We start from the raw sequence: 26,245 nt of genomic DNA, 5'->3' as shown, positions 1-26,245 counted from the left end.
GGTTCCCACCACCTGGAGCCGAGAGGTTAGGGTGGGCATGTTGGGGCCCCGCAGACTCAGATGCTGGGCCAAGTTCACCATGATCAGTGTGGGCAGGAGCAGGGGGAGCCAGGCTGCACAGCCTGCTAATTGGACTCTAGGAGTTGTTTCCTTAGGGAGCTGAGGATCAGCCTGGAGCGTTGGCAGGAGGTGGGCACCCCTGGGCCAGCACAGCTTCCCCAAGAAGAAAAGAGGTAACAAAAATAAAGAGAAATGGCCTGGGGGGGGGGGGCGCGAGGGGCGACTTGAGACGCAAAGGGCAGGCTGTGGGGTGTAGCTGGGAGCCACCGAATCTCTCCTTTATTTACAAACACACAATAGAACTGGATGGATTCTGGGACAGAAGGGCAGGCTGAGGCCTCCACATCAAGTGGACAGAAAATAAGAAGAAGGTGGGAGAGCAGGGGAGGCGCCAGGCTGGGGTGAGACTCCTGCATGCATGTGCACAGGTATGTGTGTGTGTATGATTTCAACTCCAACCACAGACAGCAAGGATGGCAAGCCAATGTGGTAAATGTTCAGAGGCTCATTGTGTGAGGACATCCACTATGACATCACTATTCACTCGTGTGACTAGTGTGCAGCAATGTGCTGACTGCTTTCCACATGCTGGCTCACTCCCTCCTCTCAACAGCTCCATGCAGGGGACAGTACTCCAATCCCCATTGTAGATTTGGGGAAACTGAGGCACGGGGAAGTTACATAAGCAGCCAGGGTGGAAACTGGGTTGGAACCCCGGCAGTACTGAACCCCGACAGCACGGCTCTGGAGTCCATGCTTTTGGATAATCACAAAAATATTCAATTAGTCATGTCTTTCCTTTTTATCTCACACTTTCATATGCCAAATAGCAACAAAACACATTTTTAAATGTTAGAAATAAAGATGTTAGATGTCTCACCATAACAGAGAAATCTATGGTGAGACATCTATATTCACTAAAGCCCGTTTATGAAATACTAAGTAAACAAAAAATAAACAGAGGATATGAACTATATAACTGAGAAGACAGTATTACTGTATAAACAGCTACCCCTCTGCTCAACAAACCGAAAGATACCCTTGGGTGAGGGGCCATGCAGCATCTTTGGAAGCTGATCCTATGGTTAGTCACATGCAAATCAAAACAATGTTCAAACGGATCCTTTAGAGACACAGTCCTGACCATGATATAATAGAGCTAACAAGAAATACTTTCTAAAAAAATTTAAAAAAAAATTAGCCCTGGCCAGTGTGGCTCAGTTGGTTGAGCATCATCCCATGCACCAAAAGGTCATTGGTTCGATTCCTGGTCAGGGCACATGCCCAGGTTTCAGGCTTGATCTCCAGTTGGTGTGTGTTGGGAGGGGACAGCTGACCAATGTTTCTCTCTCTCTCTCTCTCTCTCTCTCTCTCTCTCTCTCTCAAAAAAAAAAAAAGAAATTCAGTAAGAGCATATTTTTTTAAAAGAAAGAAAGAAAATCAGAGATTTGAAACTAACCTCCCAAATAACATCTAGGTCAAGGAGGAAATCAAGCCCACAGCAGATGCCTAGAAAACAATGAAAGCAAAGCCCCCCATATCAGAACCTCTGGGACAGTCCTAGCCAGCCCCTGGGGCTCCCCTATAAATTTAAATGCTTTATTGTCAAAAACCTGCTCATATGCACAAAAAGAACATGAACAGAGGAGGCTTTCAACCTCAGATTTTTGAACGAACGAACCCAAATGAGAACAGGACAAAGGAAATAATAAAGATAAAAGCAAATAAATAAATTAGATAATATGAAAGCACTGAAAATGATAAATACCAAACCTGGGATTTTGAAAAGAGACTAATATCATAGAAAAACCTCCTACAAAAAAAAAAAAAAAAACCTCTGTAAATGTGAAGGTCTTTCCACTTCAAATCCAGTGCTCTTTCATTTTTTACAGGCAAACAGATGATTATAACGAGGGGGATCTCCACTAAGGCCACGGGGAGGGAAAGCTGAGCAGACGGCGCTGCAGACGCCCTTCTAGAGCAGCACCTGAATTGAGGACATAAAGTTCCCTGCCTCCAGTTGGGATCATCCTGGTTCTTAGGGGGCCCTGCGAAGGCATCTGTGGTGAGCTGTCCTGAGTGGATGGGATGGGTGGGTCCCCGTGGTCTGCTGAGCCCATTTCACAGATATGAATCGTAAGCTCAGACCAGCTAAGTGACATTGAAAGGCCCACAGTATTGGCCACCTCTGTGCCCCCTAGAATCCTCCATTTCTCTGTTGTTGTCTGATTAATTTCCTTTCTGAATCGTTTTCATATTACTAAGCAAGGAGGCAGGGGTTTCAAAGGATTGGAGTAGACAACAAGAGGCTCTTATCACCAACAAAGGACGTCAAGGTTCCTGTCTCCACATCCCCTGGCGTGACTGAGGCTCTTCTCCTCCGGCCGCTGGCCCTGCACTGACTCTCCCCACTGCCCTCCTCACAAAATACATAGAACCACGCGTTCCATCATCGCTCTGTAGATCAGGCCAGTTAACAGCTCACCATTACCACAACGATCACTGGAAGTAACTAGATCACAGAAAGTAACCAAGTGGAGAGTGGATGGCCAAATTTCTTTTTAAATGCTCTCACAAATCATTTCAAACTGATCATCTCAATTTAACCTTCGTACATAACCGAGTACATAGGGAGAGGACAGGACACCGGTATTACATCACAACTTGTAGGTGACAAGAACCTAACTCAAACTGGTTTAAGCAAAGCAAAGCCAAACAAGAGTGCCCCTTGGCTCCTGGTGGGCCAGACCAGACACTGGGCGCAGGAGGCTCTCCCGGACCTCGCCAGCTCCACAGTCTGCTTCTCCTCAGAAAGGTGGGCACCCAGGGCTTTCCAAAAAGGGCTGGAGAAGTGGCGAGGCCAAGGGGACCACAGGTGTCACCCCGGCCCATGTCACACAGATTGGCTCTGTTCCCCAAAAGACAATAAGGGGACAGGGCCGTGGGTGAAGCAACAAACATCCAGAGAGAGCTGTTCGAGAAGCCTCAAGCTCCCCAGGCCACACACACTTGTTCTCCAAGATGCGGGCTGGAGGGCTTGCTGCTTTCAAAGAGTCCAGCAAAGACAGATGCATAAAAAGAGGAGGAAAGATGGGGAAACTGTGGCAAACTTGTAACAGTGATTGAATTCCGCTTTCTTTCCACATTTCTTTTTATTTTTCTATTTTAAATGTTTTCATAAGAAAAAGGCAGAAGAGTTGCCAGCTAAAACTGTTTCAAACAAGGGAATAGCGCAGATTTTGCTGATAAACATGGGTTTATTTGCATAAACCTGAGGACTCTGTTCCCCAAGCATGGTGAGCCTCCTGCACACCCCCTCTCGATGGTCTCCGCAGACAGGAGCGTCCCTCCAGGAGAGACTGGGGCAGAGGAAGCTGTATGGTGGGCCCTGAGTTCTCCAGGAGCCGTGAGCTCTTTGCACACAGGCTGGTCTCCAGACCAGGGACAAGGCATGACAGCTGCCTGTCTCTGCACCCCAGCTCCAGACCATGACCCCTCCTGCCCCCAACAGTCTGCCAAATTAAAGAGGGTATGCCCTCTGGGGATTACATCCAACAGGAAGCTGGGAGGAAGAGGCCTCTTCACAATGAGACAGGCCCTTTCTCCTAAGGACAAAACATGGGTGTGGAGGGGGTTTCTGTCCAGGGAAAGACAGATGGGGAGGGGGGAGCATTGTGAATGACACGTAAAGTAATGGGTTTTGAGCTGATCTGTAAACACTCAGATTTCACCAATGTTTCTTTTGATAAAGAAAGACAATACATCAAAAGGAAGCAGCCAGCAGATGCTGGAGTCAAATAATGCAGCACAACTCCCAGCGTCACAAGCCTTGGTTGAGGATCTTAGACAATTATTAAACTTTCTTTTGCCTCCATGTGCTCATCTATGAAATGGGTATAACAGTCCCTCCCAATAGGGTTGTTGTGATGATTAAACAACTATCCAAGGGTCCCCAAGGTAGGGAATGAATTGTAGACCACAGCTCAGCTAACTGCATCACTGTTTGAAACAGTGGCTGATGGCTTCCCAGTCCAGCGCTCAACCCCTATCCCTCTGGTACAATTCCAAATTCCTTTTGATGCTTTTGTCCCCCCAAACTCACTGCTGGGACACCTGAGTGTGTTTAGTGAACTCTTTACGGTTCCTGGAAACAGACACATTCTGAAGCGAAAGCTCAACGCAGTGTCCCATGGAGCCCCCTGTGTCCCAGGCTCCCGATCCCAGGCTGCCATATACGCTCAAGCCCACAAAGAACCAGACCTGGTCTAAGACCATCTTAAATGCACCTGCATCTCCAGAAGCCCAGGTGGTGCAGACAAGTTCAGGCTGAGAACCCTGTGGTGGGAAGGTCTACACATGCACACGTACACACAGGTACACACACACTCACACCCAGAGGAAATAAAAACAAGAGCTCCAAGAAACACAATAATACCCTCTCCATCTGCGGAGCCGATTGGTGGCCACCCTCACGGGAGTCACGCCACCCTGTGACGTCTACCCACTCGGCTGCGGAGCAGGTTCTGTGGCTCCCGCTCCCCATCGTCATCAGAAATCATGGCTGCTTCTGCCCCGTGCCCTTCGTACACTTCAGAAATGCCCTCTTCTTCTTTAGCCTCGGGGCTCCAATGACCATAAATTTCACAGTGCTTTCCTTCAGGCTGCTCTGCAGAGGAACAGCCAGGGCAGAGTGTGTGCCCCCCAACTGCAGGGCTGGAGGCTCGGTGGGTGGCCCAAGAGATGCAGCTGCGTTTACAATGGCTTTAGTCCCCGGCTGGTTCTTTGTGGGGTTGATCGGATACGGGATTAGAAACCTGGATACAGGGGGCTTTGGTGGCCCTGCACTGAGCTCTCTGGTTCAAGGTCTGCTTTAGGTTTCTGTTACAGGGGCTGGCAAATGATGGCCCACAGGCCAAATGCCACCTGCCTCCTATTTTCAGATAGCCCTCAAGCTAAGAATGGCTTTTACATTTTTAAGTGGTTGAACAACATTTTTAAAGAATACTATTTTCCGACACAAGAAAGTTTTATAAAATCTGAGTTTCGGTGTCTGTAAATAAAGTTTTATTGAAACACAGCCACAGTCATTTGCTTGCCTACCGTCTGGGGCTGCTGTCACACTAACACAGCAGAGCTGAATCACTGTGACAGCAACCGTATGACCCAGAAAGCCAGAATTATTTACTGCCTGTCTCTTTGCAGAAGAATTTGCTAACTCCACATCCTTGTCTCAGTCCTTCAATCCTCCCCGTATAGCCTGGAGGCAGAGTATATTTTTCCACCCACGTGAAGCTGAGTTTGGCCAAAGGTGTGTGAGCAGACATGAAGGTGAGCAGAAGATTTCAGCACATGTGCTGGCTAGTATTGCTCTTGTGCATGAGGAGAACATGTGCAGGAAGCCACTGCTGAGGAATATGAATGACACTAAGCAGGCACGGCCCAGCCTGGTGGTTAGTCTGGGTCAGCAGAAGCCCTGCTGCCCAAAGGCCTGGGTGGGAAAATAGTGCTTCGCACAGAAGGCCACTGAGTGTTGGGGGTGTGGGTTAGACAACACGTTTGTGGCCATGGCTGACTGGGACAATCTTTAAAAGAATGAATAATAAAAATAACTATGTATGACACTTGTTAGTGTTCGGACTTCCACATCCACTCTATCATGAAACCCCCACTTGATGGGCAATGCTACTGAGAGAGCTAATGGTGGCAGCCACCACGCCTGGGTCTCTGCACTTGCAGTTTCCTCTGTCCAGACTGCTTTTCCCTGGATACCCACAGGGCACTCCCTCACCCCCTGGAGGTCTTTGCTCCAATGTCATTTCTCAGGAAGGCCCTCCCTGTCCATCCTATATAATAAAGAGGTAATATGCAAATTGACCCTCACACCTTCACAAGATGCCCGCCCCCCACGTTGTCACAAGATGGCCACCACAAGATGGCCACCCCCATGTCGTCACAAAATGGCCACCCCCACATTGTCACAAGATGACCAGCAGGGGAGTGGTTAGGGGGTGATCAGGCTGGCAGGCAGAGGCAGTTAGGGGCAATCAGGCAGGCAGGCAGGTGCGTGGTTAGGAGCCAGCAGTCCCGGACTGTGAGAGGGATGTCCGAGGGGTCCCAGATTGGAGAGTGTGCAGGCTGGGCTGAGGAAAAGCCCCCCCACTCCAGTGCACAAATTTTGTGCACCGAGCCTCTAGTTCTATTATAAATTAAAAATTCCCATCTCATTGACATTCCCTATTTCCATTTCCTGTTTTTTTTCCCCTCCCAGGATTTATCACCTTCTAACAGGCAATATCATTTTGTTATTTATTTCATTTATTTCCTCTCTTCCCCCTCTAGAATGTCAGGGCAGAGGTGAGGGCAGGAAAGTTTGTTTTGTTCACTGCTAAACCATGACCCTGATCCTGGTTTTCCTCTCCTTAAGAGCCTGAGTCCTTTCCCACCACTCAGGTCTGTCCTGCCTTCACCCTGTAACCTCCCAGGTCTCCTTTCCCCTTGCTCACTCTGCCCCTGCCACTCTCACCTCCTCCTCGCTCCTCCAACAAGCCCGGCACACTCTGCCCCAGGGTCTTTGCCTTGGGTGTTGTCTCTGTCCAGAACACTTTTCTCCCAGACTGGCACCTTCTAGGTGAGGCCTTCTCTGAGTGCCTTCTTTTGAATTGTCAATTAGTAGGTGCCCAATAAAAATTCATTGAATAAGTAGGAAGGAGGGAGGGAGGGGGGCAGGAAGGGAGGAATGAAGAGCTGTTAGCCTGCTTTGAAGAAGATAAACATTCAGGAGATGGGATTAGAAAAGGGCCCTAAGGTGTCCCTAACCTTGGAGTCTAGCACTTCACATTCCTCTGTGGCCTTATCTCTCCATGCACAAACATCCCAAGGCCTCCTCTGAACCTGCCCTAACCTTGGAGTCTAGCACTTCACATTCCTATGTGGCCTTATCTCTCCATGCACAAACCTGCTCAGCTGCCAGGGGGTGGGGGTGGGGGAGCCACAAGAGCAGAACAGAGAAGGCTCTTTGGACTTTGCATGTGGGGGAGTGCAACGTGGCAGAATCACAGATCCGCTCAGCTGGAGGTGTGAATGTGCTGGCACTGAGCACACTGCGGGAGGAAGGAGCAGGCCCGGCCCTGCCCCAGTCCCAGATGTAAGTGAGAGGACGAGAAATCCGAAGGCAGGGAAAGGCCTTCCAGGGAGGCAGTTACAGAGGAGGAGGAGGCAGTGAGCAGGGCCTTCCCCATGGCCTGTGTCTTGTGGTCCCTGAGTTCCCCTAACAACACCCACAAGAAGAACGGACTGGTGGGAGGAACAAATTCACCCTATAAGCCTCCATGTCCTCATCTGTAAAATGGGCAAATGCAGACAGAGGACTCATAAGCAGGCTAGCACTCAGCGAACTCTTGCTTTCTTGTGCATTTAATCCTCTCACCCTCCCAGCAGCTCTACGCTGGAGGCAGTATTCGTGCCCTCCACAAAGGAGGAAACAAGCACAGAGACAGTTCATAGATTGCAGCAGAACTGGTCCCCATTTTTACCCTCACATCTTCCCCACCTCTACTTCAAACAGCCTCTCCCATGCAAGTCAAACACCTAGAACAGACGCATTAACTGAAGGCGGTAAAATATTTTGCCAGGAGGCTGGTAAAGGCAGTGGCCTTAATGGAGGGGAGTTCAGGAGGGGCATCTGCATTCACTAAGGACTGGCCCTGGGGCAGCACCTGGCCTAGCACCAGGCCTGTTCCTAACGCAGGCCTGGGTTTCTGACACAAAGCCGGGCATGGCCCCCCTGAGTCACTGAGAATCGCATTGGGTGAGTTATGCAGTCCCTCTGAGTCCTGTTAAGCAGAAATTGGCTAACTGCTCAGGAGGAAATGTGGCTCAGACTCTTGCCCTAGGGCTTGGCCAGTGAACGTACATGGGCAGAGATGACGTTCACCCTGCCCAGTTCTGGACCATAACTCCTCCTGTGAGACCCCGCCTCCCTACCCCTCTCTCCACCCCGGCCACATGTTTTCTTCCCAGGTCTGCCTAATACTCAAGATGAACTAGGAGTCACGTGTTGAGGTGGCAGAGTCCCCATAGGCCTGGGTTCCTGAATGACTCCATGGAACAGCCACACTTTACCCCATCACAACCACCCATTGAACTTTCTGAGTGATGTCCAGGCTTCTGTTATGCTAAGCCATTGAGATCTGTCTTTATCTGCCAAAGCACCTAGGACTACCCTAATACACCTGCATTTCTCATCTTTCAAATGGGGATAATAATTGGTATCGTCAAAAGTTAAGTTGGTTAAATTAAATATAAAGTGTCAGCATGCAGGGAACATTGAGTAAATGTTTAATTAAATGTTGATGAATGTTTCAGTGAGTCCATTGGTTTGGTTGGTGTGTTCCTCAGGCAGGTTTGGGCTATCTGTGGCAGGGTGACCAGTTGTTTAAACCATGCAGACATTGGCTGCTTACTTAGCAAGTCACCTGGTGTTCTGGAGTTCCTCCCTTGGCCCAGCAACATCAGGCCGTCCCACCCTCCCACTCAGCCATTCTCGGCATGCTGGCTCGGGTCTTCATTCTCGCACTTGCCACTTCATGGTCATGGCGGCTCCAGGCATCACGTGCTCAGACTGGAAACAACCTACATGTCTATCAACAGGAGAACAAAAATGTGAGCAGTGATATTTCTCCAATGAAATGCCATCCAACAATCCAATGCACTGCACTACACACAGCAGCACTGATGAATCTCACAGACGATGCTAAACAAAAGATGCCAAATAAGAAGACGACAAGACTCCATTACATTAAAAAAAGAAGAAGGGAAAAAAAAAAACAGGCAAAACCAAACAATCATGTTTTAGGGATGCATACTTGGTACAGACGGTCCTTGACTTGTGACAGGGTTACATCCCAACAAACCCATCGTAACTAGAAAACATCACACGTGCATTGAATACACCTGACCTACTAAACACCATAACTAAGCCTCGCTTACCTTAAATGTACTCAGAACACTTCATTAGCCTACAGTTGGGCAAAATCATCTTGAGGCTGCTGCCCAGCATCATGAGAGAGTATCGTACTGCATATCTCTAACCCAGGAAAAGATTAAAACCCAAAGTTCCTTCTTTTTCACTGAATGTGTATTGCTTTAGCATCAGTTGTAAAATCAAAAAATCATTTAGTCAAACCATCATAAGTTGGGGATCATCAGTAGAGTGATAAAACTGTCTAGAAAAGAGGGGAAGTGATCACCATAAAAGTCAGAATAACGGTCATTTTGGGGGAGCGGGGAAGGGTAAGGGTTAGGAGACACATTAAGGGATTTCTGAGGGCACGTACAGTGTTCGATTTTCTGCCCAGGTTGGTGACTCCCTGAGTAGTATTTGCCTTGTGGTAACTCACTGAGATTTTCATTTCTGTTTGGTGCAATTTTCTGTTGTATGTTCACAGTTCGCAATAAAAAATTATTTTAACTACCCCTGTTTCTCTGGTCCCAGTGTTTATAGTCACACAGACTCTTAACTCTTACTCTCTGGAAGCAGCTTACACTTTGTAAAAAAGTCCTTCGAAAACATTAAAGCACCATGCTCGCAGGCGGCTGTTTTTCCCCTGTTCAGTTAAGGAAACGAAGGCTGGGGCAGGGCACGGAGGGAGGGCGGTGAGCAGTGGCAGAGCAGGAGCCAGAGCTGCAGCCACATCTGATCTTCCACTTTTTCACAATGGATTGTTGGGAGAAGCGGAGGGAGTGCAAATCACGTTTTTGTAAGTTGATTTTATTCAAAATGCCCTGGGGAGCCTGCCACTCAGGAAACCCCAGACTGAATTCATTTATTAATTGATTCAGCAAATATTTATCAAGGGCCTATTTTAGTCACAGAACTGTGAACCCTTTGCAACCTAAAATGTTCTTTCATCAAGTGACTAACTGCTCCCTTAAGTTACTGGCTGCACAAGTCTACATTTTCAGATGTTGGTACTTTTTAACTTTCTTCCCTCACCCTAAAAGTAGTGCATGTTCTAAAAAATAAATTTTCAGCATTTAGAAAACATGGGAAAACAAAAAGAAGGAAATAAAATTATCTGTACCCACCACTGAGGGATAACCGTTGTTACCATTTTAATATATATCCTTCTAACAGTTTTCTATGCATGTATCTATATTTTAACCACAATGGAACCAACTGGATTTCCATTTACTTTTTAAGCAAAACAGATTCGTGATAAGTTTCTTTCTTACTTTATTTTTTTAATTTTATTCTAAACATCCAGTTGGAATCCATCCAGAAAAGCAGAGAGAACTATCCCAAATACATAAGCCATCCTGCCTTTCCACTTTGGGGGAGGACCACCATTAGACATCAGGTACAAATGGAGAATGCATCATGTGTGGATGCTGGGCGTCCCTTCTCCTGGGATGCTGCCATGGAGGTTGGCTCACTGTGCGGGGTCCAGATGCTCCTCCGCCTGTGCACAGCACCAGGTCACCACCGCCTGTGCACAGCACCAGGTCTGTGCAGGGACTCAGCTCTCTGCTCCCAGAGGAACCTGCCAAACTGTAATTAGGAGGCAATGCCAGTAAGAGAACATAGCAGCATCCTCCTAATCACCTTCGAGATTTCACCAAAATTTTCCTCTGGGCCTTTAGGTAAGCATGGTTCTCTGTTGACACAAGTCTCACCACTAGATTTCATCACATTCCATCTATAATCCTGCGGACATGTCCTATTTTATGAAAATAACACTACCAACTCAGGTTGTTGCAGGACCTCAATACTTTTCAAAGAGCAGACAATTCAGTAAGTTATACCTATTGCGTCTGGCCAGCAAATGGCTGTCAGAAGTAGTGCTGTCCTTGCCCTCTCAGAAGGCGAGGCACTGGTGAGGACTGGTGGGGAGTGAGTGTAGACAGACAGAGCAAATAAAGGGCATGAGGGAGAGAGAAGAGAGCCAACGGTAGATGGTCCCCATCCAGTGGGGTCTACGGATATCAACAACCCAGAACCAAACCAGCACCATCCGGCAGTGAACCTGTGCCACCAGGACAAGGAGAAGCCAAGGAGCCCGCCAAGTTTCAAGAATTTGATCTAATATCTAGATCCCAGAAAGGCCACCATCAGTAGAAGTTCTTGACCTCAGAGTGAATATTCAGGAGAATTTGAAGCATGTTAAGACCCAAGAACAAGCGGCATGACCATCTTGATAAAGTCAATCACGACGTAATTGAAACCCCAGTGGGTTACAAATCAATACTTTCTTTGCCATAACACAGGCTATTTTATCTTTTTATTTAGCACCAAGAATAACCTAAGAAAAGGCGTTTTTATACAACAAAACTCTTATAGCAAAGACAAAGTCACTGATTTGCTCAGATGACGAATTACAAGTGAGGATTAAAATCGTCTTAGCCAGTGAACTGCTTACACCTTCACCAACTGGTTTACGGTTTATAAAATGCTTTTAAAGAAAACTTCTCAAAAAAAGTCTACTGGAAAAGGTCAGAAGGACTCACCAAGGCCTTGCTTTCAGACTAGGAACTGGACCCACTTTTAGAATTCTTCTCTTCTTCTTGGACACCCAGCATCTGAGCCTTTTCTCTGTTAAGAAATTTCACCAGAGCAGTAACGGGCATCTCCTGAGACACTGAGCTTGGACATAGATTCATATATTGTGAAACTTGGAGGGACTCTTTTGAAAGGGTGGATGCTTTTGGTACTAAGAGAGTTGTACTGTGTCAGCAGCAATACACATGACATTTAAATATGTGAAAGTGTGGAAAATAAAGTGCATGCTGATATGGGTAGTCAAAGATGGTGCCCTGAAGAAAGCCTGTTTGTTTTGCTGCTTAGCAAGTGAATCACCCTCAGCTGTGGACTGAATGTTTCATTTCCCCAACCCCTCACCGACTAAATATGTTGGAGCCCTACCCCCCAGTGTGATGTTATTGGAAGGTAGGGTGTTTGGGAGGTGATTAGGTCCTGAAGGTAGAGTCCTCATAAAGAGGATTAGTGGCCTTATAAGAAGAGACACAATAGAGATGATCTCTCTCCCTCTAACATGTGAGAACGTAGCAAGAAGGCAGCAGTCTACAAACCAGGAAGAGAGCCCTCCCCAGGAACCAATTGGCTGGCACCCTGATCTCAGACTTCCCAAATCCAGGACTATGAGGAAATAAATGTCTGTTGTTTAAGCCCCCCAGTCTATGGTATCTTTGTTATAGCAAACTGGGCTGACTAAGACACCCTCCTACGCATGAAAAATCACCACCTTATGAGTTTTGGCGGGAGGCAGAGCCCACTGACTACTTAGAAGCAGCATAGAACCCGGGGTTCTGCTTCCCAGTCTCATTCAGAGCTGGCCAGGACACGTGACCCAGGCTCTGCCAGACCAAGATGCACATATGGGGGCCAGGGGCATGATTCCAAGTCCTGCAGCGGGATTCTGGGAGTGGTGTCCAGAGATTTAGCCCTGAAAATGATTCTGTAGATATTTTTATAATTCTGCGAGATACCCATTATTCTTTTAACAAGCTTTGTTTCTCAGTAAATGAGCTAAAGTTGGTTCCTGAGCTTTCCAACTACGAAGCCAGATTGCTAGGCTATGAAAATAGTAACATGTTATGTAGTGATGAAATCTACACTGTATTTCAAGATGAAACAGTATCATTTAATCTCTATGAAAATCTAGACATTTTTCTTGAAATCTGTATTTTCTAAAGACCTAGGTATGAATTTGTCATATAACCTATACTAAATCTGATACATACACTGGCTGACATCGATTGAAAGCAAAACTGTTCGAAAATTTAAAATTACAAACAAAATTTTCAAGAACAGCCCCATTTAGTTGGCATTCTCTCCGTCTCACTGAAATCTCTCAGAAATAGCAAGAAAATCAAATTTTACCTTGATCAGAACTTGGACTTAGCTGAAATCCAAATCAAAAATTAAAGTATTAAAAACTCAATAAAAGGAGAAAATGTCCTTGGTTGCAGGGGCAAGAAAGAGTTGACAAGGTGCATGTATCCAAGTGAGAAACAAAATCCTTAACTGTGTAAGAGCAAAATCATTTTTGGTAAAAAAAAAAAAAAAAATGTACTATCTTCTCTACTCAGTTTGGGTCTGAAAAATAGTGGGCTGAGCTCCACAATCAGTCCCAGACAGAGGGAAAACATACTTGCAACACACCACCCGGCCGTGTAACCACATGGGAAAGAGAGACTCTATTCTGTGACCAGACCCACAGGGCTCTGCACTGATGGGTCGGAACCAGTGGACACTAAAAGATGCCCACACACCAATTACATCCAGCCCGGGTGCAAACCTGGCCCTTCCTCCATTGAACCTGAAAGAAACAGCTCGTCATGGAAAACTGCCTCATGCAGGGATGAGTCATCAAAAATAATTGGGCACCAGATGTTTAGGAAGATATTGCAATAAAGGAAAAACGAGAAATCTCACAGGATAAACATATGGCCGCTGAATACCATTTTACTAGAAATATTGCTCCTGAGCAGCAGCAGAATAAGACAGTGAGTTTTTAACCAATGAATTAAATTGTACATTACAATCACCAATGACCGAGACTTACTGAAGTCACTGCCTCTATAAAACAAGAGTACAAAGTAGATATAAGAGCTCAACACAGATGTAGACAGGCAAAGAAGACGAACCATTAGCTGGCAGGAGCTAGAAAAGATCAGAAGCAGCACGAAAGACTTCAGAGGGGGTTCACCCGTCATTTATCTAGGCCCTCTTCCAACAGATTCTCCAACGCCCACTAACACTGTGGTTCCAAACTTGCCACAGACCTCGCATGTAATAGCTCACTCCCTGTAAGGTGTCTTGTGTATGTATACGCGTGGTGGCTACCAAATGGACCTAATTTGACAGGATTTATCTTTTATTTGATTTCTTTTGTGCTGAGTAAAGGGAATGTTCTGCGAGGTTTCTCACCCTCATTATTTCTACAGGACTTCTCACTCTTTTTTCTTTCCTAGTGACTGTTTACATTGTTACGCTGCATCTTGGTACATGCTAGGTATGCAAGTCAAAAGATAAAATATTTTCCCTCAATCTCATGGTCCTCCTAAACTCGCTCATGAGTTGGAGCTTCCTTCTGGATGAGTGCCACAGATGTCTCCTGGTTTGCCTTGTTTTGTCCAATTGACCCAACTTCCCACATGAGAATCAAAGCACATTCTTATCACCCTCTCTGTAGCAGGACAGTGAGAAACTAGGAAAATCCCTGGGCAGGTGAAATGGGGAAACTGAGACAAGAAAATTAAACGAGGGCAAACAGTTTGGGCAGCGTGCAACCAGCCTGTGAATCGCAACACCTTATCTTCCCTAACCAAGGACACTGAGAGCAAATGGCTAATACCCTCCTCCCTAACCAGGGAATACACAGCTGACATCACACTGGCCTGGGAAATAGAGAACAAAGACCCAACTAATGCCATCTGTGCCAGCTCTACCCAAGGACAGATGAGGTTGGGAAACAAGTAACAAAAACCCCATGAAAGCCAGACAGACCCAAGATAATAGTAAAATAGACCAAAGAATAATCCAAAACTCCCCTATCCACTCATTTTAATGCATCAGCACATTAAAAATGCATCTGGAAGCTGATGACTATTCTACTGAAACCCTCCCCTAAGACTCTCCCCTACAGGAAAAAATCCCTCAGGACAGAGGCTCAATCCAGGCTCATCCTAGGGCATGCCCATGCCCCTTCCTGTGCACGAACTTTTTATTTCTAAGGGTCCCCACAGGACTTGCATCCAGGGGAGGGAGCAGTGGGCAGCAGCACCTCCATCTGGGCTCACCCCCTGATCCTGTCTCCAAGGCCCCCCTTTTCTCTGACTTGCCAGTGAGCTCCTTTCTCTCACTATCGCTACCTTTAATGAACACACTCTCAAACCCATCCGGACTCCTATTACAAAATCCTTACTACATGGAGTCAAGAGCCCACACAGCACAGACAGACCTGAGGCAGACCTCCTCTGGCCCACCCCTGTCTGGTAACAACTCTGCAGGGTGGTTCTTCATCAAAAATGTACTGCTTAGGGTCCCCAAGAAATACGTGCACACCCATGTCCATGGCAGAGGTACTCACAATAGCCAAAGACATCAATTCAGGTGTCCATTGACAGGCGAATGGACAAATGAAATGTGGTCTATACGGACATCGGGATGTTATTCAGCCTTTAAAAGAAAGAAAATTCTGACTCATGCTACAACACAGATGAACTATTGAGGACATTATGCTAAGTGAAATAAGCCAGACACAAATATGTCTGATTCCACTTATAAGAAGTCCCTAGAGTACATTCAGAGACAGAAGGTAAAATGATGGTTGTCGGGGCCTGGGGAAGGGGAAATGGGGAGTTCGTGTTTAATGTTTATGGAATTTCAGTTTGGGAAGATGACGAGAGTTCTGCAGATGTGAATGTGCTTAATGCCACTGAACTGTACACTTAAAAATGGTTAAGAGGAGACCTGGCCGGGTGGCTCAGTTGGTTGGAACATTGTCCCATACATCAAAAGATTGTGGATTTGATTCCTGGTCAGGGCACATATCTTGGTTTCATATTCGATCCCTGGTTGGGTTGAGTGCAGGAGGCAACCAATCAGTGTTTCTCTCTCACATCAATGTCTCTCTCTCTCTCTCTCTCTCTCTTTCTCTCCCTTCCTCTCTCTCTAAAATTCATAAACATATCCTCTTTAACACTTAGGTGAGCATTTTTTAAAAATGTTTACGATGATAAATTTTTTATTATGTGCATTTTATCACAAATCAAAAAAAAATGTTTAAACTTTTTAAATGCCCTACATGAAAGCCGATTTTTCTCTTGAAAGCAAGGTTCCCAAATCTGGACAGTCACCTTGAAAAAAACATTTTTTTGACCCTTCATGATTTTATCCACTTGTGCCAACTGGGTCTGGGTTAGAAGCAGATGGCCTGGGATGGGGTGGCCGATAGCCGTGAATCCCTCAGCCGGATGACAAGGTGCGAGAGGACCGTCCCGCAGCCAAACGGTTTAGTGGTGGTGTAGGGAGGCCGCCTGGCTCCAGAGCCCCCATGTCTGCCGCACTTCGCTGCCCCTCTCCTGATGTACATTCAAACCTGCTCTCATGTGCACAGAATCTTCTGGAAGTTCTCTCCAGGGCCTGGGGGCAGAGTTTTCGTGAGTCTTGACATCTCCTCCTCAAGCTCAGAGAGTGCTGAACACGTGGGCTCACATTAGGAAAAAGGCCCTGACTGCTCTTCCCTGCTACCCCTCCACACTCTTACACACTTCCGTCTTATAATCTGTTACTTTTCTACTTGACACATGACTGTGTACAGCATTTTCTACCATTAAACGTTCTTCTACAACATTTCTTAATGGTTGTGGAACATTCCATTGTATGAATGCAAAATACATGTTTGCATCACTTTTTCCCCCCCACCAGATTGTGGTTCTTTCTAACTTTTTGCTATTATAATTGCCCCTGCAGGGAGACAATTGTAGCGAAATCTTTACTCACTTAATTATTACCTTGGAATAAATTACTAGGACTGGAATTGTTGGTTCGAGAAGTGTGCACGTTTTAAAGGCTTTTGATACATTTTGCCAAATTGCCCTCCCAGAAATGTTCTACAAATGTGCACTCAGACCAGCAGGCTTTGCAAGTCCCCATGTCCCTGCGCACCCCCCAACACGGGGGCTTATCTTTTTGTTTTCCACATCTCTTGCCAATTATGCTGGTTTGAAAAAAAAAAAAAGGCATCTTGTTTTCATTTGCATTTCTATGATCTCCGGTAATGTGGAGCACTTGTCATATATTTATTAGCCACTTGTGGTTTCCTCTTTTGTCCGCGTCCTTTGTCCGTTTTCCCATCGAGGCACCCATCTTCTCCTTAATGATTTATAAAAGCTCTGAGTGTACCTGCTTTCCTGAAGCGAGGCCCAGCTGCGCTGGCTCCCTCTCTGGTTGCTATGCAGATGTGCCAGTGGCGGGGGCCAGTCTCCATGGCCACAGATGCCCAGGTCTCTGAGAGGAGAGAGTGGGGAGCGTTGCCATGGTGATACCCAAGCTGGGCCTGGCTCCCCTCCCACTCACGGAGTGGCTTTCCTGGCCACAGTGCTAAGGGCCTGGGCACATGCTTTGCAGGCTGCAGAAGGACACGGAGGGTTGCCCACGTCCTGAGACTGCCCAGGAGAAATTTGCTGTCTGCACAGTCCTGCTTGGGTTGGGCCTGGCAAGGCCACCCACATTCAAGGAATCAAAAGCTTAGGCTATTTTATCCCTAAATACGGAGATGCGTGTTAAGATTAAAAGAAGCTGTTCACGGCAAACTTAAAAATCGTGTCCCATGGCCAGAGGATCTGGAATGCATTCAATGATCATTTGATTTTAAATATTGGAATTGTCTTGTTATTAGCATAATCGGGGTGCATTATTTGTGTGGATTGTGTTTAAAGCACTAATTTGTTAACGCCGTCATTTAAAATAGAGACTAACTCTTTAAGCCATCGAGGCATTTCATCACTTTTTAATAAGCGAAACTCTTCAAAACAAAACAAAACTGGAAGTGCCGAGGCCTCTCCCGACCTTGCCGAGGACCTGTGCTCCCATTTTATGAGCTGGATTTTTGTCTTCCCAAAATTCATATGTTGAAGTCTTAACCTAGGAACATTTTCCTATGGACTTTTCCTAGGACATGGGATGGCTGCACCTAATACCTAAGACTGTATTTGAAGACAGGGCCTTAAAGGTGAAATGAGGTCGTGGGGTTGGGTCCTCCTCCAATATGACTGGCGTCCTTATAAAAAGAGGAAATGTAGACACAGACACACATGAGGAAAGACCGTGTGAACACACAGGGCTTAGAAGACAGCATCTCTAAGCCAAGGAGAAAAACCTCAGAAGAAACTAACTCTACCAAACACCCTGATCTTGGACTTCCAGCCTCCAGACTATGAGGAAATAAGTTGCTGCTTAGGCCACCCAGCCTGTGTTAGTTTGTTACGGCAGCCCCAGCAAACCAATACACCCGCATCATCTCACTTCATTTCATTTGCACCACGGAAGCTGGTGTAATTTTGTTTGTTTGTTTATTGATATCAGGTGACTGGCGTAGAAAGAGAGAGAGAGAGAGAGAGAGAGAGAGAAACATCAATGTGAGAAACGTTAATCAGTTGCTTCCTGCACCCACCCCAACCAGGGATCGAACCTGCAACCTAGGTATGTACCCTGCCCAGGAATTGAGCCCACCACCTTTGGGTGTAAAGGACAATGCCCCAACCAACTGAGCTACAGCGGCCAGAGCAGGCAGCTGGCATTTTATCAAACTCACTGTCAGACATTGGAGTGGCAGGAGGTCAGGGGAAGGGGGTGTGGAGAGAGGAACCGGAGTCAGGATTTGAACCTCCGTCAGCTCCTCTGTAGCAGTATATTCTCCCCAATGCACACTCTAAAAATTACTCCTAGGAGGTGGGAAGGCTGCACCACCCCCTTATTTATAACTGGGGATACTGAGTGAGAGGTCGGCATCCTCCCTAAGGTCAACACTGTTCCATCTCTTTTGGCAACTGAAGCAAGGACTCTCCCTTTCTCACACGCCCCAGCTCTGGGTAATCCTTTGCAGGCTGAAGTTCTTTCTGCCCTGGATTAGGGTTATTTATATATTTTTAAATATGTTTCTATGGATTTTAGAGAGAGAGGAAGGAAAAGGGATAGAGCAATAGAAGCATTGATGAGATAAACATCAATCACTGGGGATCGGGCCACAACCCAGGCATGTGCCCTGACCAGGAGTCAAACCGGCGACTCTGGGTTCATGGATTGATGCTCAACCACTGAGCAACATTGGCTGGACAGGGTTACTTATATTTTTAAATTATTCATTCAATTACCCAACTCATATTTATTGAACACCTACTATGTGTTAGGGAGACAGGGATAAGTGCAAGGGACAAATTCCTGTCCTCATGGCCCTCATGTTCTAGGGGAGACAGACTATACCCAAGTAATAAAAAGGAACAAACTATTGATACATCCAACAACTTGGGTGGATTTCAAGGGCATTGTCCTGGGTGGGGGAAAAAAGCCATACTCGAAAGGTTATATACTGTTTGATTCCATTTACATAAAATTCTTGAAATGACAAAACTATAGAGATAGAGAGCAGGTTATTGATTGCCAAGGGTTAAAAATGGTGGAGGGAGAGGTGGTTATGACTGTTAAGGGCCAGCACAAGGAGGATTTTTATCATGAGAGACAGTTTTGCATATTGACCACAGTGATGGTTACACAAATCTGACACTTAGCAATGTCAATCTCTGGTTTTAATATTATAATGTAGTCACATAAGATGTTGCCATTGGTGAAACTGGGTGAAGGGTGCACAAGAACTCTTTATATTATTGCTCAACTTTCTATAAATCCTCATTTATTTTAAAATAAAAAGTTGCCCTGACTGGTTTGACTCAGTGGATAGAGCATCGGCCTGCGGACTGAAAGGTCCCAGGTTCGATTCCGATCAAGGGCACGTACCTTGGTTGTGGGCACATCCCCAGTGGTGGGTATGCAGGAGGCAGCTGATCGATGTTTCTCTCTCATCAATGTTTCTAACTCTATTTCGGTCAAGGGCATGTACCTTGGTTGCAGGCACATCCCTAGTAAGGGTCATGTAGGAGGCAGCTGATCGATGTTTCTCTCTCATCGATGTTTCTAACTCCCTATCCCTTTCTCTTCCTCTATATAAAAAATCAACAAAATATATTTTAAAAAATAAATAAATAAAATAAAAATAAAAAGTTAAGGAACAAAGGTTAGAATGCAAAATTAAGTTCTTTACTTTGATGGCATTCATATGTATTCATAAGGATAATAATTAGCAGGGCCCAAAGATGATTTAGATTTCTTAAAAAGTTAACAGTGAATGTGTTTTTGTTATTTGTTCTTTTGTCAATCTGTCTAATAAGTCACTGTTAAGTTGGGGGAAATTGTTCCACTTGATAGAAATGTGTATGAAAGCATTGTGCATTTGTTTGTTCAGTCCATACATATGTATTGAGTGCAAAACAAAAAAAAAGCATTGAGCATCTTTAGCAATTTTCAGCAGTTTCCCAACCTGGGACGCAAGACGCAGAGGAGCAAGATACGGAGGCTTCTGTGGGCAGGTTCCCATCTCCAAAGCCAGCGGTTTGGCAGGAAGTCTTCAAGTCCAGACTGATTCCATGAAGCAGCTTGAGGCCTCTGGCTCCACTTCCTCCGCTGGGGCTTTGGCTAGGCGGCGGCCCTCGCCAGCAGATGCTCCAGCAACGGCTGTGGGAGGGAGGCCCCTGGACTCCTTTCTTAAGGGCCGGGCCACTGCATTCTCCTGCCACAATCCTTTCTACTAAAGCATCCCCTGGCCCCTTCCATGTGCCCGGGCAGGGACACAGCAGCAAACAGATGGACAGTCTCTCTGGAACCGCGAATACAATGTGGAGCCGCTCTCACTGACGCGGGGTCCTCAGTGTGAAGTGGAGGTCACAGTAGCTGCCACATCACATGGTTGTTCTGAGGGTCACTGAGTTTTTGTGGGTTTATTTCATATATTTTTATTGATTTCAGAGAGGAAGGGAGAGGGAGAGAGAGATAGAAACATCAATGATGAGAATCATTGATCGGCTGCCTCCTGCACGCCCCCTACTGGGGATCAAGCCTGCAACCTGGGCATGTGACCTTGACCCAAATCAAACCCAGCACCCTTCAGTCTGCAGGCCGACTCTCTATCCACTGCGCAAAACCAGCTAGAGCACCAGGGTAACTGAGTTTAAATATACCAAGGGCTTAGAAGCCAGTAAGTACTAAATAAAACCGCCTTCATTACTATTACTATTATTATTATTTATTAACAATTTATTTTAATTTCATTAATAATGTATTAAATAAGATCATCTTAGAGAGGGAGAAGCACTACAGGTAAAACACCGTTGCCTTAGAGGAGCTGGGACAGGCCTTGTCAAAGCTGTGGCCTCTGACTGATGCCCTGATGGTGGAGCAATCTCCATGGAGACCTGGAGAAAACATTTGCCAGGCAAAGCGAAGAGCCGTAGAAAGGCCCTGAGGAAGAATCGGTCCAGCCTGTTGGCCCATGTGGATGGAACATGGGATCCGAGTACAGAGAGGAGGAGGCCGGAGTCCCCAGAAGAGGCCAGGCCTGCGGAGCACTGAAGACCGCGGGAGCAGTGGAAGCCGCTCCCTCGCCTACCCCCGGGATTGCCAGTCCCCTGCCCCGAAGCTGCAGGTGAATGCCCCGGGCGCTGGAGGAGCAGACCTGGGCGCCCTCTTACCTTCTCTGGGAGCTGCTCACCCTGCTCTGGATGCCTTTGCCTTCACCTGAATGTGCTCAGGGTCAGGCCCCAGTCTACAGAACCAGACCCCACCGGATGGTGCACCCGGGATTCACTCCATCTTGTCTTCACACCCCACCAGCTGAGGCCACACGAGGCTCCCTGGAGGGTGGGGGGCAGTGTGGAGCAGCAAGTGTGTCTGCAGCACCTGCCCTTGCCAGCCCCACAGGAAGGCGGGGGTGGAGGGGATGGGGGGAGAGCTCTGTCCAGGGACAGGGATGAGCTGGGAGAGGCAGCCCGACAGTGGGCCTGAGGCCCGAACAAGGCTCTGCTCTGAGCAGGTCTGGAGACCCTCCCCCTCCAAGCACAGTTCTTCCCTCACAGAGACACCTTTGTCTTCCAGGCCACTGGGACGACTAGAGTCCCTCGTTGCTAGGTGATGGGAACTGGGTGGGCAGCCAGTAGGGAGCAGGACTGGGTCTGGGAGAGCCTGCATATCCAGGCACTCGTGGAGCCCACAAACCTACTACACAGCCCCGCAGGCATTTGGGGACACACCCACACGTGAGGGCAGACACACTCCAATCACCACAGACATACCCCAGCAGGATCACATCTACTAGTACACCTATCAACCCTTCCCACACAATCATATGCTTGTACACAAATACACACACCCCTGCATGGATCCAGACACGTATTAAGCTCACAAAACAGGCAGATCTGATTCACACAAACACACACACACAGGTGCACACCAGACACCACCCACTCTGGGTCACACGGGGGCACTCCAGAAAGAGGGGAGGGGCCCAACCATGCAGATGTGGCCAGAGCCAGCGACACAAAAGAGAACCCCCAGGGGAGAGAAAACTAGCATACCCAAGAAAATGGCTTCCCGCCTTACCCACACCATCACACCCTCGCGCACACCTCCCACCCGCCCAGCCCACCCTGGATCTCAGATGTTACCTTCAATGCAGGGCCACCTTCAGCCGGACCCAGGGCCTTTCCCCATTGCTGTATCCCTCGCAGCAGGGGAGACCCTCCCTACACCCCATCCTTTCATTTACGCCTTCAAGCAATATTCACTGGATACCTGGGGAGTCTGCCGTGAGGAAAACAGCTTGCCCTGCTCTTAGGACATTAAGAGTTTTATGGAAAATGAACACATCAAGCTTATAACAAGAGGCCTTGACCTAGTTTTGGGATGCCCTGAGGAGATGACATTTGGGGAGGTTCTGTCCGGTGGAGAGGTTCCATGCATGCCAAAGGTCCCGAGTGGATGTAGGGGTGTGAGGGGCAGAGCGGACACCAGGGCACTGGTGTGCAGCTAGTGCATGAGGGAAGGGCAGGGCTGAGGTTGAGGTGGGGCCAGCAAGCCCGCTGGTGCCTGGTCAGGATCACCTTTATCCTGAACGCAGTGGGAGCCATGGAAGAACCTGGGCAGGCAAGTGGGGTGAGCTCTGATTGGAGATGTGGATGCAACACCGTGGGGATGGAGTAAGGGGGCAGAGCTCCCTGGGGGGCAGAGGATCACGTGCCTGGGTGTGAGTGGGTGGAGAAGGAAGGAGCAAAACTCTTGGGGCTCACGTTTCTAGCTCAGGCAACAGGGTAGATGGGGGCCCCTCCCCGACATGGAAACTGGAGGGGCCAGGCCCACTCTGGACTCCCTCCTGCCCTGACCTGTGTCACGCTTCTCCCCACCAGGACCACCACCTTCTGTGTTCCTGGCAAATCCAATTCTCCCTCCATTCCTTTAGCGCAGCCCAATGCTGGGCAGCGGAAGTACAGGCTCCCCCACCCGGCCTCACTGGGGCCAGCCTGTCCTAAGGGAGGGTGGTGGCTGTGGACCAGAGTGGGGAGGAGCGTGGTGCAGCCTGGGATTCAGGCAGGGCTTCTTGAGGAATGGGAGACTGGCTAGAGATTGGAGAACATGTTAGCCTCATAAAGGGTGGGGTGCTCCAACCCAAGGGTCCCCAAAATGGAGCACCAACCCTCCAAGCAGGCCAAGCCATGGTGAATATGGTACAGGAATATGCTAGAACTTCTATGCACACCCACAGTATATGAGAAGAAAATTTAGAGCTTTGGGGGGGGGGGGGGGGGGGGGAGATTGGTTCATTAGTACATCCTATAAAAGCAACATGCCATCTTGCATGGGCCTCACGGCCTGGGTGTCAGAACAGCCACGTGCCCTCGAAGGGAGGGCAGGGAAGGCCTGCGTGCAGAAGGCGCGCTCACAGTCGTTCTCTTTCTGCACAGGGACAGGGTGACTGGGTCTGTGGATTATAGCATCTGGTTTTAATTAGACTCACCCCAGCAGAATGGCCACGTGGCTTAAAAAGTTTCATGGGGCAGAAACCAGTTTGGCTCCGTGGATAGAGCATTGGCCTGCAAGATTGAAAGGTCCCAGGTTCGATTCCAGTCAAGGGCTTGTACCTGGGTTGCGGGCACATCACCAGTAGGAGATGTGCAGGAGGCAGCTGAACGATGTTTCTCTCTCATCGTCGATGTTTCTAACTCACTATCCCTCTCCCTTCCTCTCTGTAAAAAATCAATAAAAAAATATATTTTAAAAAAAAAGTTTCATGGGAAGGAAATGTGGACTGAAGATAACGCAAGCATGAGCTTAGAACAAAACATGGTAACATGGGCACTTACACTCCCAGGATCGGCTCACTGATCACATTACTGGGTAAATAAAGTGTCTGTCTGATCAGCTCAGACAAGAAGAAGGACACAAAAATGCCTAACTCATGGAGAAGTCTACTGAAAAGCTGCAACCATTCACACCAGCCTCTCCTAGAAGCCATCCTAGGGGAAGAGAAGATAAAAAGGCAGGTGGCAAGACAGAGTGTGCTTTAGAGCCCATGCCATAGAAACAGAATAGTGAGAACAATAGGTGCTAACGAATGCATGAAACCTGGGGGACGATATCTGCAACCAGGCTTCCCTCTGCAGGGGTGGGCTGGTGCCATCAGCCCAGTCGTCTCTGCTGATTTGGATTATTGCAATGAGCATGTATGACAATTCTAATGAGAAACACAATAAAGAATTTTTAGCAGCTGGAGTTTTTTCACGTTTCATGTTGAAATAATTTTAGATTTTCCGAAGGTCCTGTTAATGCATCACATCATCAAGGTGCGTTTATCAAGACTGAGAGATAGATGTTGGTCACCAGTTTACCCACGAAAGTCCATCCGGTCCAGGATCCACCTTGCATTTAGTCAGCGTGCCCCCTTTGTCCCCCGCCCAGTCTGGGGTAGCTCTTCTGTCTTTCCTTGTCTCTCACGACCTTGACCCTTTGGAAGAGCACTGCCCAGTTACTTTGTAAGGTGTCCCCCTATTTGGGTGTGTCACTTTCTCATGGTTACATTGCATTGTGGGTTTGGAGGGAGCCCACAGAGGTAGGCACCCTCTCGTCACATCACAGCTGGGGTGCCTATTACTTACATGGTTGGGCTGTAATTGAGATGGTGGCTGCCAGGACTCCCCCGCTCCACCTTGTCAAGTTTTAGCAGTTTTCCCAGCAGTGTCAGGTCCCACAGGCTCAGAGGATATGGAGGGAGAACAGAGGCAAGGCAGGCAGGTAACAGGTGACCCTGACTGTGGGTTCAGACCTCTCAGAGGCAAGAGAGACGGAAGAGCACTAGGCAGAGAGGCATCAAGGTTGGTAAAGTCACGATGGCATCTGTGTGCAGAGAAGGCTGGGAGGCAAGGGAGGAAGCAGGGGCAGCCTGGATACCAGAGCCATGATGCCCAGGTGATGGGAGAGGCGTAGGAGAGAAGAGAAGGCAAATTCAAGAGCAAGGGTAGAGGGAAGTCAGAGAGGCCTCTGAGTGGTGCGTCTCTCACTGGAAGGAACAAAAGTCTTAGAAGTGAACCTCCTGAATGACACCACCTGCCCTCCGGTCCAATCCCACCTCCTGCAAAGGTGGAGGAGCCGCATGAGGGCGGTGCATAGAGACCCTCACACCAATGCCTCCAGGCACACAGGAGCTCCCAAGGGCAGGCAGCCTTCGGACTCATGACACAACATCAGTTCTTCCTGGGGTCTCTGGCCCACCCGTCTGCCCTACAGATTCCAGACTTGCCAGCTCCCACAATCGAGTGAGCCAATGTCCTAAAATAAATGTCTCTCCATATATATAGAGCTCTCTCTCTCTCCACACATGCACACATGCACATACAAATGCACACACACACATGCATGCATGCATACTAACATACACAGACACAAATGAACATACACACAAACACATGCACAAACAGATACACATACACACATACGTGAATACACATATACACATCCCCACACATACACACACACATAAAAACAGGTGCAAGCACATACATGTAATAACAGATACACATATATGCCCACACTCATATGCCAGCACATGCACACACATACCCTATTGTTCTCGGTAGAGCCCTGACTGCTGGGGAGGTGCTCTTAGAGCAGAGACCTGAATGAAGGGAGGAGGGGAAGCCATGCGGGCACCTGGGGACGAGGATTCTGGGCAAGGACAGCAGGGCCACTGGGAGCTCGTGTTCCGAGGAAGCTGGAGTTGTGGAAAAAGTGGGACTGGGCTGCAGGTCGCAGCGGTGTGGGGTGCCAGAGACTGGCATTGTATTCTGTGTGGAGCAAGGTGTGGAGGGAAGCAATGCTTCCTCTGGCCGCTGAGGGGAGGATGAACTGCAGGAGGTCTGGGATGTGGGGAGGCCCGTGAGGAGGCCTGTCACCCAGGGGAGAGAGAGGGCTGCTTGGACTAGGCGATGACATGGTAATTCTGGGTGCATTGGGAAGCAGAGTCGAACAGCCCACCTGCTGGCCTGGCTGTGCACGGTGAGGGAT

The sequence above is a fragment of the Myotis davidii genome, unplaced genomic scaffold, assembly GCF_000327345.1.
Source record: "Myotis davidii unplaced genomic scaffold, ASM32734v1 scaffold78, whole genome shotgun sequence".
Taxonomy (NCBI): Eukaryota; Metazoa; Chordata; class Mammalia; order Chiroptera; family Vespertilionidae; genus Myotis; species Myotis davidii.
Note: the sequence above shows the minus strand (reverse complement) of the source record.